Genomic DNA, 10,246 nt, shown 5'->3' with positions numbered 1-10,246 from the left:
TGAGCCTTGGAAGACTACAATTAACGTAGATAAGAAGTACAAGCTTGCAGACTTTTATGGGAGGGCAAGTCCTGCTCCCCTGCAATCCCTGTGGTGGGCACTCATCAGCCTAGGGTCTGAGTGTAGTGTTTAAGACTGGCCAAACAGCTGGAAACTTGGGGGATCCCAGAAACAAAAGATGAGACATAAAATCTGAGTAGAAGCTCTTCCCATTGCCCTTGCTGTTCACAAAGTTCCACATGTAGGACAGCTGAGGGAGGAGACAAGAACGGTAAGGATGAGACAGAAATCTATTCTTATGAGGCAGATTCACCAGGTGACGACTGAAAGTTAATACCTCTCTATGACTCATGGCAATTCTCCACCTGTACTCTGATGGGAAGGAAACATGGTGGTTTTAACCCACAGGACAAAGCTCAAGGACAGCAATGCTGCTAAAATCTATGAGAGAAGCAGCCAGGGTGCAAGAGGACTTGGGAAGAATGCCTGTACCTCTGCATAAATCTGTGTGTCACTGGCTGGTAACGGCCTGGAGGGACATTGAAGAGCCCACACAGGGCCAGAATATGAAAGCAGCAGCGTGCCACTGAAGAACTGAGCCGTGGATCAACTGCTGCACACTGTGTAAACAAATATATAGCTTGGCTTTAGCAAACTAATTACCCATCGAGACAGACAAATAAATAAAAGCCTAAAATGTCTCCATATGACATCGTAACAGTACACATTGCCACTACACTGCATTACTTAAAATAAAAAGATTCAACCAAGACACCAAATATGCAAATGAGAAGTGACCTGCATTCAGAAAAATAAATAAAATGAGTAGAAAATTAGTCCAAGGGATCCCAGATGTTAGGTATGACAAGGTTTTCAAAGCAGCTGGTAAAAATATGCTTAAGGAATTAAAAAACAAAACAAAACATGGTCTTCAAGTGAACAGACAGGACATGTCAACATAGAGATAACACTAAAAGCACTGAAAATTACAATAAAAATCATTATCATCAGATAATGATTAGATATATGATTAGGTATAGTAAAAAATGATCAATGACTCTGACAATATGTTAATAGCAACTGTTTAATTTTAAAACAAAGGGAACATGATTTTTAGAACTGTACAAAACCTCAGAAAATTGCAACCATATTGATTGGTTTAAGTTGATGCAATTGGAGTTCCAGAGGACAAGTGAGAGGCAGAAAAAGACAAAGCAATCACTTGGGGGAAATAATGACCATTAGGTTGAAAGAATGTCAACACTCATTGACTTATAGATCCAAGAATTTCAGTGAGCCAGAAGCAGGAAAGTCAAGGAGAATACAGTCACATCATAACCACTGAAAGGGATGGAGAGGGAGAGAAGGAGCCATGGAGAGAGGGAGGGTGGGAGAAACAGGAGGAGATAAAGAGAACGTCAAAGTTGAAAGTGGCAAGAGAAAAATGGTGCTTTATATGCAAGAGAGCACTTAAATGTTTAACTGTTGACTTCTTAGCAAGGCTTATGGAGGACAAAGAACATTGAAATCACCTTTGATGTTATTTGTTATGAGCCACTCATCACTAACTTTAATTCTGTGTTATTATATGACTGTGTTGTAAAAAAACATCCAAAGACCACAAATACAAAGTATACAACAACAATATTTGTAAAATAAAAGAAGTAATAAAAACATGTGAAATGATTTGAATTTTGTAAACTCGAATTCATGTAAACGATGGAAATATTTGATTGGATACTTTATATACGAGTGATTTTGTACTTCCTCACTTTCTTGTTTTTACTTTTCCATATTTTCAAATTCTGTACAACACAACAATCCATCTTGGAAACTAATATTAGTAAGTGCAATCAAACATAACTGTCTACACTTGACTGTGTTTATCTACTATTTATAAAATGCAATGGGTAAAAACATCTATTTTGAGATCTAAATCACCGACTTATAAGTGATCCTATTTAATACTAACCTATTTGTAAGTGTGAGACTCATATTAAGCATGAAGCCAGTGAAAGCAGTTTAACTGGAAATTGGTTACATCGCCATGGGATGCTTCATGTTCACCAGACAGCCTTGCAACCTGCAGGATTTATCTTACATATCCGCAAGAAAATCAGCACTCTCACTTGCTACCAGGTAACTAAGACCTCAGGAAGACTCTTACAATATACATCACTTCTAATGAACTACAGTTAGATGAACAGCTGTGAACTTTAGAGAGAGGCAAGGCTTCTTTACAGAACATGGTGTTATTTATGGTATTTTGTCTACAGTTCATACAGAAGTCACTAGCATGGTAATTAGTATTACATCTCCACTGAAATAAATTTTTTAGGATCTGGTCCTAATGGCAGGTGTATGCTAATATTTACGTAGTGTAAACCAGGTCTTAGGCCACATTCTTCCATGTATCTGAAGCTCTTTTATCTAAGGAATTGGGGGGGGTAGTATAGTAACACTGTCACTGTGCTTTTCAGAAAACAAGCATTTCTTCCTTACCACCAAGTTAAGTCCTTAATGTCTATAAATAAATTATTGATTTTGAGAGACAGTATATGTATTTCAAGATGCTCCCTACCCAACCTGGATCACAGGTACCAAAGCACTCACCAATCTCCTGACAGAGGAGAATGTGCAGGATGACTGTTGTATACATGCTTCCCTGGGCACGATACTGGGCACAGCATGGCATAGCTCTTTTCCAAATTGAGAAATATCAGGTAGGCAAATATTAAAAACATACACCGATGTAACTGGAGCAAAAGTCGAGGCCATTATGCACCCTCGGAAATGTAACTAACATAAAAAAGGACCTGTAAACACATGTGTGTTGACGAGGAGAGAAAAACAGTAATGTTTTCAAGTCATATGGTATCAGGCAAGCAACATCATTGTCTCATACAACTCTCTTAATTAGTAGGGCAGAAATGGAGCACATATACTAGGATAAAAGATGGAGATAAGTTGTTAAGAAGCTTTGGATGAATCACACTATTAAAAAATTCTAGACCTACAAACCACATTTTTGTCCACAATCATGTAACATTTGTATGGCATCGAAAGAACAATTAAAGAGGACTTTACATTTTTCCATTTGTTGAAATTGTAGTTATCTTATATTCACTTTCTAACCTCAAAAGCTTCTTAAATAACCCGGAGGGTAAATCTGTTCAAAATTTACCCTGGAAAATGGTGTTCTATGAGATAGCCCTCTTCCAGGGTAGTACAATTTCACTGCAAAGCATAAGCTTTTGGTCCACAATATCAACCAGGAAGGACCATGCTACAGTTACCTCCTCTTGGCACAGTTGCAGTTGCCACATTAACTGTTTGTACAGTGGCCATCGCTGGGTCACCATTCCAACAGGCTTTAAGCTTTATCCACGTTAGGATGGTCAACATTCTGTGTGAAAGATACAGAGCTCTGGTAAGGCTGCATCATCTGTTTTTCTTATTCTAAAGGAACAACCACCAACATTTGATCTATCACATTTTTTTCATGTTGACAAAATCATTTCAATCTGAATTAAAATTAGAGTAAAAAGATGCCAAACCATAAGGAAAGGATAAAACAAATTTGGAAAATGGGGCATTCTACAGAAAAAAATTGACATGATCTTCTCAAGCCAAATATTTTCATACAAGAAACTACTGATAATGAAAAGTAATTTGAGACAAAATGTATGTGACTTGTGATCACAGATTGCACCTTAGTTCACACTCATCGGTTACAAAGAAGATATCCGTGGCGAGGGAGGCAGACTAAGATTATTAAGATCATTTTCATAACCAAAGTCTATATTTTACTCAGGTTTCCTGTATCTCCCTCATGTCCTTATTCCAAGATCCCTTCAGGGCCTCACGCTACACCTAGCTTCCTAGGTCCTCAGGCTTGTCCAGACTGCCAGCTTGTCAGACTTAACTTGCTTTTGATGACCTTGGAAGGTTTGAGAAGTACTGGGTGGTACTATTTTTCGTGGAAGAGCCCTTATGTATTAGAGAGTTATGAATTTGGGGAAGGAAGTTCACAAAAGTGTGTGCTTTTCTCACACACCAGGAGTACTAGATGCTTACGATCTTAGCAAACCATCTGGCTAGGATATCTGTCAGATTTCTCTACTAGAAAGATTACAATTACCCTTTTCTTTTCCTTCCCTATATGACGTTTTCTAGAAGGAAGGTCCTATGCGCTGCTCAAGTTGAGGGAAATGGAGTTATGCTTTCCATCCTTAATGGAGCATTTACAACAATTGTTTAAAATTCTTTTTTGCAGAGATGTGTCTATTCCCCATTATTTATTTGTGTATCTGTTTATATCACAATGGACTCTTGTTTATCTCATACTTCGAGTTATATTTCAATTGTTTCTTTTATTTTGGTGCTTATATTGTTTCAGTGTTAGTCCCCGGAAGCTCTCTTCTATATCCTACTTCAGCCACTGTGCTGTTTTATCTGAAACTCCATGATGACACAAGCTTACCTCTTCATTTCACAAGGTGCAATATAATCATCACTTTAGAATGCATGTGCTCTAGGTACTGCTTTATTTTAAGACTCCCTAACTTCAGAAATAAGATTCGACTTCTTTGTTGTTTTAAATTAATATAAAATGGTAAGAGTTTTGTTGCTTTCTGTATTCTAATCAAATGCAGTGCTTATGTGCTCGAGGCCTGACAAGCGTGGTAATGGAACGCTTGCTAAGTGCCAGTCTACAATTGATATGATTCGAGTGTGTTCAAGAACACTGCGTTGGGAATGGATATTCTCACATGTAGGAGCCACTATGTGTTCACAAAGCAAATCAACAAAGGAAAGAAATACAACTTTGGGAGGCAACTTGGACCTTAGGATATGGAGGATATGAGTCCTGTCTTCTCTCTGTCCTGGCAAACTGGGGCTTGGTTTCGGGGAGCAGAAGAAATGACCACCCCTGAGAGTTTCTGGGGGCCAAGCATCCACACTTGTTAGTAACGCTGCTGTTGGGCATTTTTGCTTCAGCCCTGGTCCTTGTGTCCTAGGCTGGGGAAGATGGTTGTCTGAGCTGTCCAAGCCTGCAGTAGTAATAAAAATGATGATGATGCTAACAGCCAGGCCTGGTGGCGCACACCTGTAATCCCAGCACTTGGCAGGCTGAGGCAGGAGGACCACTGCAAGTTCAAGGTCAGCCTGGGCTACATAGTGAATTTAAGGCCAGCCTAAATTAGAGCAAGACCCTGTTTTAAAACATCTAAAAAAAGATAATAATACTTTTATATTTAGTAGTTAGTGTCAAATTAAGAAATGTCACCAACCTCTTCCCTCCCTATGCTTGACTCATTTATTGAATGAATTAATTTTAGCACAATAGCTATATTTTTCAGAGAGTTTACTACATCATATCTTTTAGGAGCTACCTTGCTGAAAAACCCATCATTGATTAGAATACTTACTGAATGTGAAAGGGGAATTTTGTCTTCATGGTTAATGCTGGACTTACTGTGGGGGCAACTCCCTACTCGAACTTTTTTTGTTCAGCAAGGCCAGGCCTCCCTGCCTCAAATGCCTGGATAGGTCTGAGCCAACTTCAGGTCTTGGGAATGTCTTTGTCCCTAAAGCAGTTCTGTCATTTCGCCAGAATGCAAATGAAGCACTAACCTCATGTTTTAAACTACTCCATAGGCTTGCTGCTAGTATTATGTATAAGTTAATACCACAGCTGAGCCCACCTGCTCACAAATAAAGTCTGTGACCAATGGATGTATGTCAAATGTGCCTTGTCTGTAGCCCCACCTTGCAGAGAGAGAAGATCTCCTCCTTTGCCAAGCACTGGACACTGGACAGGGCCAGTCTCCCTCATGCACACTCGGACTAGTTGGCCTACATTTAATAAAGCTCGACTTTCACTTTGTCTCCATGTCTCCCAGTGTGCTCTTCACCCTCCCGGACTAGCAACTAGGAGCCATATCAATTGATGAGAAGGTCTTCCCTTTCAAACATACTACTAAGACACTTAGCATGTATCACCTCACTCCCTGATGTGTATTTTCATATTCACATCTTCCATGCTCTAAACAAAGGACGGACTGAGCACTATCCGCTCACTGGCTCCATGGTGACCCAGTCTTCCTACTCTGTCCAGCACTTCCATGGCTTTCCTTTTTGATAAGCTGTGGCCAACACAGCCACCTGACAAATCCACTGCAAGGATTAAGTGAGGTCATTTGGCAGTGTGTTATGTCTAACACACAGAAATGCTCAGATGCGCGTTTACTTTTCTCCCGCTGACTTGGGTGATCATACGAGCCTTATCACATGGAGAAGAGGCCTGTTCTCAGATCTATACACTGCTATGGTGTGCTAGCTTTTAAAATAATTTTTGAAAGCAGAGTCCTGATTTTTTCATTTTGCACTGGGCATTGTAAATTATGTCCTGGGCTCACTCAACTAAATTATAAATCCTTTGATGCCTGGAACATCACAGATGACTTTCTACTCCTGATATCATCTTCAATGCTTGGCTCAGTTTCCGGCATGTGGAAGGAACAACTCACATTTATTGAAAATGACAGCAGTGGTTGCATGAAGACAGTGACATAGGGTATTTGCCCTTTGTCCACACAGAACTGCTGGGAACCATGTGCCATCATTTCATGCCTCAGCATTCTAGTCTTTAATTATTGGTAAAAAGAAGTTAAATGAATGTAATCTATTTCAATCACAGTGCCGCTATGCATTTTTTAAAATAATACCATGATCATAGATAGGCCTAAAAGATGTTTTTCAGTTGCATTTACCAGGGGCTCAGAATTTGGGGTGAAGAGAATGGATTTAAAATGACAAAATCAACAGCAATACAGCATTTTAGAATACCACTCTCTGAATGGGTTAACCCTGTAAGGGGGTGGGGGTGGGACTAATGGCGACCCCTGGAGGCACCAGAAGGTTTTACACTACTCTAAGGCTTTGTATTATATCACAGCTGGCTATAAATGGCAATGCTTCAGGCCAGCTGTCTCAGGAACTTAAATTGGGGGCACTGAGCTACTTTCTAAATAGCGTGGGCCAGATTGGAACCAACATCCATGAAGGAAAATCAGCAGCAATGGTACCTAAGGATCTCTGTTGCAGAGTCTGAGGGAGGTGTGTGTGTGTGTTTGCATGTGTGCTGTGTATAAAACACATTTACATGTTTCCATGTATATAAATATACACATATTTCACATTTTTAATTTACTGCAACATATTTTTTAAACCAGGTATATTGCCTCTCTTGGTTGTGGAGTAAAACAATGAAATCAGCATTCCTTACCAGCTGCTGGGTGTAAATCACTAGTTGCTCTAGGAAGAGGAGCGAGTTCTGAGCCTGGCACGTACAATCTTTACCAGAACACATTTCAGCTCTTTGGTTGGGGTTCAATGACAGGCAGTGCCTGCTGATCCTGTACCAAAGGACTTGACTCCAGTTGATGGATTCTTTTTTAAGGGTAACAAACTAATCTTCTTCTGTAGGACAGCAGAAATACAACTGCCAGAAACCTCGGAAGGCAGCTTCCCGTGTGATGTGGATGAAAAGGAGCAGCAGTCCATGCATTTGCATCAACAAACTGCCCAAAGCAATTGGGTATCACACCTTTGGGTATCCCTGCAGGTGCCTTCTCCTTCCCTTAGAATGCCAACAAGTTGATTTACATATTAATGAGAAGCAAGTGAAACTGAGCAATTAGGCAGGTGAAGCTCTGGTTTGGGGAACAGAGATTTTAACTACAGGCAAGTGGAAATCCAGAAACAAAACACCAAAGATAAGTGGACTTTTTCTTCACCATCTCCATTAACCTGGGCTACAATAATGAGAAATTAATTGATTCTTGACAACATTAATGAGTCTTTAAGAACTGCATAATTAGAAAGAAATATCCACTGATGTAAGCAGCGTCTTACTTGCTTGGAGCCAATGTGACTGACTGAATCACAACCCCCTCTGAGAAATCCCCTCAAGGGGCTGAGACTCTGTCCTACAAACAGGCACAGGCAAGGGTGTTGGAAACTTCCCGGGCCCAATTCAATTTCCTCTTTCTTCAGCTGTCTCTGGGGATGAAGACACTGTCTAGACTAAGGAACACTGAGGGGAGAAAGCACTGAGTGGTTCATTGTAGTCCTGTTTTTATACGGTACTGTCTGTATAATTTTTATAATTACCTTGTATTTTTTACCAATTCTCTGTCACCTGTCTCGGCTTCTGTTGTCTTGTTTTGAAAGTGATACAGATTCACTCTGAATTCACTTTGAACTCTCAATTACACGTTTCTAGTGGTAAGTTACATGGTGACTTTTGTATTTTAATGACCCAATCAGTAAGCACCCTCCTCTCATCTACCCACAATAAAGCCTCTTTGGGCATGATAAACAGTTGCAACTTTAACCAAGTGACCAAATGCAATCACCATGATTCTCATTTATGATCTAGTTCAATTATTAGGGAAGTGTGTTTCCTGCTCCAGCAGCTTCAAGTTCAATGTGGAGCTTTCTCAAAATACTATTTCTCACGTTCATTCTGACCCACTGAACCAACAATTCCAGGGGCAAGGCCCAGTGATTAGTACTTTATTCAGTTTATGTCATGATTCTGACCATGCTATAGTCTAAGATCTACCGGCAGAGATAAATCTCCCTTGTTCCACAACTGTAGCAGCCAAAGGAAATGTGCTCTGGGAATGGCTGTGTCCCAGAGGGGCCACCGTCCTGGCTATTATACGTGAACAGGGACCGACCCACATACAAACTGTGTCTGCGCAGGGACACAGACCCTCTCCTTCCATTGTTTCTTTATACTTTAACCCTGCAATGGGATTTACCCAAGGAAATGTGCACTAGCAGAGCACTTTATAATACCCAGACCATTTCTCACAGGTAATTTTCACTCTCACTTTCTAGATAATAGAGGCTTAAAGAGGCGCAGTGCTTTCAGAAGGCCAGGAGACACATGAATAAAAAAACTGGAAATATGAAGTCATCACCCAAATGTACTCCCACTTTTTAAATTGCCAACCAAATTGCAAGAAAATAGCTAAGAATCACCAGATAACTTTTTATAGATTTTATGCCTAAAATATGAAAACAGATTGGGGCTGGGGTTAAGAGGAAGATAATCAGTCTTTTGCTCCTGTACAACAGCCCTTCTGCTTGTCCAGCTGATGTCAAAACACTCCAGGATGACTGATGGCAGCACAACCCCTAAGGAATCCATTTCACCCAGAAGTCACCATGCAAATGCAAATCCCCACAAAATCTCCAAGAAACCACTTTAAAGTAAAGGGTAAAAAAAGACTTGTGAAAGATAACAGGCACGCCAACATGCAAACTAAGAAAACTGTGAAGTGCAAACAAGTCCTGTGGAGTGTTTGGGAAGTGTTCTGAGATCAGATGTCCAAAATGAGAACTAATAGAAAGGAACTATTCCATATAGAGGTCACACATTGGGCTTTTTCTTCATATTACCATTTAATCAAGATGCCCTTTCACCACCGACAACATTACTGAATCATGTTCAGTCCCAGGGACGGAGTCCCCCGAACTCCGAAAGAGACAGAATGTAAGTAAGTAGAAAACATCCTGATTTGCATCTGGCCTCTCTAAGAAAGTTTTTCTTGAATCATGTTCAGTCCCAGGGACGGAGTCCCCCGAACTCCGAAAGAGACAGAATGTAAGTAAGCAGAAAACATCCTGATTTGCATCTGGCCTCTCTAAGAAATTGTTTTTTTTTATAACCAAACCACTCTTCAAGATGATAACCATGAATAACTCCAAATATCACAATATATTCATACAACCACTTAGCACAGGAGAAGTTATTTTGCTCAGTGCAGAAGACAGCAGCGGTGCGGATCAACCCCCAGGCTCCCAGCCCAGATGCACTCCACCATCGTCATCAACTCCAGAAAATGCGTGGAGGTAAATTAGGTGAAAGACAAGGCCGAGGCTCCAGAGGGGCTGCTGTACAAGGAGAGGCACTATTCATGGTGAAGCTCTTTTGTGCCCTGGGCTCAGAGAGCTCGGCCGAACTGGTTCACTTGGTTTCATTGGCAGAAGCGGTAAGATGGAAATCTCTAGGTTACCGAATTAAAAGGTTAATAGTTTTGTTGCAAAGGGGAGGTCAGGGGTGTCCATTTACACAAATTATTTAACTGATGTCAAGTAACTTTATAACCCCCCTAAAATTCTTGGATATAATCAATTCTACGTTTATATGAAAAATGATGTATTTGGC

General features: G+C 40.4%; 1 long non-coding RNA gene across 1 annotated transcript in view; it reads right to left on the bottom strand.

The window, feature by feature from the left end:
• LOC117283496 overlaps nt 1-10,246 on the bottom strand; it is a 102,365-nt gene that overhangs the window by 3,627 nt on the left and 88,492 nt on the right. Inside the window, exon 2 of the long non-coding RNA XR_004514489.1 lies at nt 3,297-3,406. This is a non-coding gene — a long non-coding RNA (uncharacterized LOC117283496). The remainder of the gene's footprint in view (nt 1-3,296; nt 3,407-10,246) is intronic.

The sequence above is a fragment of the Fukomys damarensis genome, unplaced genomic scaffold, assembly GCF_012274545.1.
Source record: "Fukomys damarensis isolate Sample0158 unplaced genomic scaffold, DMR_v1.0_HiC HiC_scaffold_4, whole genome shotgun sequence".
NCBI lineage: Eukaryota > Metazoa > Chordata > Mammalia > Rodentia > Bathyergidae > Fukomys > Fukomys damarensis.
Note: the sequence above shows the minus strand (reverse complement) of the source record. Positions and strands in the feature narration are given on the sequence as shown.